The sequence below is a fragment of the Rhagoletis zephyria genome, unplaced genomic scaffold (genome assembly GCF_001687245.7).
Source record: "Rhagoletis zephyria isolate East Lansing unplaced genomic scaffold, Rhagoletis_zephyria_1.1 Rzeph_scaffold_06883, whole genome shotgun sequence".
NCBI classification, from domain to species: Eukaryota; Metazoa; Arthropoda; class Insecta; order Diptera; family Tephritidae; genus Rhagoletis; species Rhagoletis zephyria.
The window spans coordinates 29,973-33,671 of NW_016163966.1; positions in this window are offsets into that span (position 1 = coordinate 29,973).

The window sequence follows — 3,699 nt, forward strand, 5'->3', positions numbered from 1 at the left end:
AAACAAAGAACTAAAGAAAATTGCCATTGCAAATGAAAGTGGACTGAATTTCACTTTGTGTCAGCAAACCAAATGGAGCGCGCGCGCGCCGATCCACGACGACAATTGAATTGAGCAGATATTCGTACTTACTACATAAATGAATGAATGAACAAATGAAGGAGTGAGTGAATGAGTAAGTTTTGTCGTCTTGATTGCCGTGGTCATAGACAAAATTGGCTATCTAACCGGCTGACTGACTGCTTGGCTGCTTGGCTGCTTTTCCGTTGGCAATGGCAACGACCAAGTCAGTAGCGGACGCGGCGACAGCAGCGACAATCATAATTGCCAAGACAACGGCGAAACAAAACCGTGCAACAACAAACATGGACACTTTAACGGCTACCGTTGCGACAGCATGTGGTTGCTGCAGATTAGTATTGCATGCAACAGCTGCTTACTGTTCACTGTAAGCTGTTGGGCTACCGCTGTCAATCAGTTGCTGCTCGCTGCTATCACTTGGTCGCTGCTTGCTAAATCTGTTATTGCTAGTAGATATTGTTGTTGTTGCTAGCAAGTTGCATGTTTGTCATTGCGCCACCATTGACAATGCGTTGATCGTTGATTGTCGATCGGCTTTTTCCTGACAGCCAAACAAATGCGGCAAATTTGCTGCACGCGTCACCGCCGCCATGTTGCATGCAATGCCTTTTGTGCACTACATTGATTTGTTCGTTGCCTTTCTTTCTTTGCTTTGTACAACCATTTCATTTTTTATTTTTATTTTATTTTATTTTTTGCAACATTCGTTTGCTTCAAATACACTTTCTTTTGATTGCATTTTCGGTGGCGAGATTTTTAATGAAAGCGACGAGCGCTAGTGCCTAGTGTAGCTACAACAACGACAACAAGAGGCATGTATCCCCAAACTCTTCCAACTGACGCTCTGCTGCGCTGTTGTCCATGTGTGGCACACTCGTGCGACACGAGCGACATGCCGCACCAGGTTGCATATCAGCAGCTGTCTGCTGCATGAGCTCGTATGCCCGCCGCACGCAATTCGATATGGCTTTGAAATGTCTTTGACGTTTGTATTTCGCCAAATCATTATTTTATTTTGCTGTTGTTGCCAGTTTTTCGACTTTGATTGGGATTTTTTTTATTTTTTTGTTGTTTTGGTTGCTGCCATTTTTCGTTTATCATGCCAACCTAACTTTTTGGCTATCGCTGTGCATTGCACTTTTCCCTTTCTTTTTCACTTTTCTACTCGTTTGCCGTTGATCGGCTCAATTAAATTTTATATTCACAGCCATCGCGCGTTTTTTACGCTTGACATTTGCCCGCTTTTAAGTTGTCAACAAAGCGTCAAGTCGTTCAAATGACACTTTATGGTTCGAGTGTCCGCGGCGCTTGTTTTTTGTTTCACTTTTCAACTAATCCTGGGGAAATTTTAGACTGGTTTTATGTTTTTTTTTTGTTTTGCCTGATAAATGTAAAATATAACGTTTTCAAATGTGTCCAACTATAGAAGTAATGCCAGTGACTTTTCAAATAAAAGATATATTTTTCGGCTAAAAGGCGGCTTATTTGCTCGATAAATTTAGTCTATCGTTTTAAACATTTTTTTTTATTCTTTTCAAATAATAGGTTTTCTCAAGGCTCTCAAAACAAGTGTTAAGGTTACTGCAAGGTAAATACAAGAGATATAGGTCTTCAAAGTTCGAAATAGGATCATTGGTAAAAAATTATTTTTTATTATTATGTGTATATAACTAAAAAACTAAAAATAAAGTCGTAGACCGCCTTTTGTCTTATTTAAATGGTTTGTACCTTTTCTTTTGCAAACTTATATTACAGGTGCTAAAAGGGGGCAAAGGTTGGTAAAAACCTTATATTTCAAACAATTTTGAACTGATTTTTAAAAAGTTGGTATCGTTGTAAACGTGATAAGACCCCTTTCTTCTCTTCTGATATGCATATTTGTATACCTTGTATGTATAAGTTTGAGAAAAAGCATTTAAAAGGAAAAATACCTTTTTTCATAAAGAGAAATATTTTAAACAAACAAATTATTAACCAACTTTTTTTTAAATTTATATCGTTATTAACGCAATTAAATCTTCTTTCTTCTGATATGCATATTTGTATACTTCGTATATAAAAATTTGAGAAAAATTCCTTAAAATGAAAAAATAACTTCTTTTATAAAAAAAAATACAAAGAAATTATTAACCGATTTTTAAGAATTGGGAATCGTTGTAAAGGCGATTGAACTCTTTCTCTTCTGGTGTGCATATTTGTATACTTCGTGCATACAAATTAGAGAAAAACACTTCAAAGAAAAAAATACTTTTTTTATACAAAAAAATATTTTAAACAAAAAAATTACTAACCGACTTTTAAAAAATCGGTATCGTTGTAAAGGCTACCAGAAAACTTATACCTTCTTAAACCCAAAAATTTCGTTTTATATACACAAAAAAAAATAGAACTAAAAACATTTTTAAACAGGCTGACTACGCCCCTGTATACAAAGCAATTAAAGTATTTAAACCGTAGGTATATCATACGGTCAGTTTCTCCTTTTTGAGCGCATACATGGTTCCATAATAATGATTCCAGTATCTTCATTTATGTATACTGTAACTATCAATATCTTATAGAGAAAAGTGTAAATTTTTTTTTAATCTAAAACTAATAAACTTAGAAGGGAGAAATTCGAGGATGTGGTACTTAACATATTAGTCCTTGACACATATTTTTTTCAAAAATAAATATTGGAAATTTCCAAGGATATTCAAGAATAAAATTTTAAAAGTACATTTTCAATACTTATCCCTCCTGGTGCGCCCAAAAATTTAATTTATTTTTTTATTCTACAGAATTTTTCCTTTAGGTTGATACCCATATTGTTATTCTACAATGCACGGCATCTTTTGAATAATTTTTTTATTCAATCATATGCAAGGTGTTATATTAATTTCAATTGCAAACCTGAAAGCACTATATTTCCTAACTTCTAAGAAACAAATTTAATTAATAGGCATATCGGATATGTATTTTTCACTAAACAAAGGTCTAAAAAGAAAGTACTTACTTTTCTATTTATCCCTTTTTTTGAAAATTATTAGCTCAAACCTCCTAGATCTTTATATTGAAGTGCATAAATGTAAAGAAAACAGCGGAGTGCATTGACATTAATTAGCGATTTTCAGATATATTTTTTTTTTTGTTTTGCGACAGCAATGAACTGCATGATGATGGTCGATAAATGATGGATTAGGGTTTACTGGAGAGTAGCTAATGGTGCCAATTACCCGGGCGTTGAAAAGGAAGATTAATACCAAATTTGTATATATAAAAACATAACTGCAGATGTACATATGTATGTAAATTTATATGCAACGTAAATCAGTGAGAAAAAAAAAACTTTAACTCAGCGCTGCTTCAAACAAAAACACAAACAACTAGCAATGCAATATAAAAACCCGTTTACAGTCTAAATAATAACTAATACAAAAACAATTTGCTAGCTAAAAAGCTTACTAACCATTTAATGATGTGAATACATAATGAGTTGTTGCTACAGCACTTGTATTTGTAGTTGTAGTTGTATTTTTTTAGTTACTGTAGCTGCAGTTGCAGTTGTAGCCACATACATGCATACATACACATTTATCAGAGTGCATGTATTTGATGTCAGCGAACACTGCACAATCA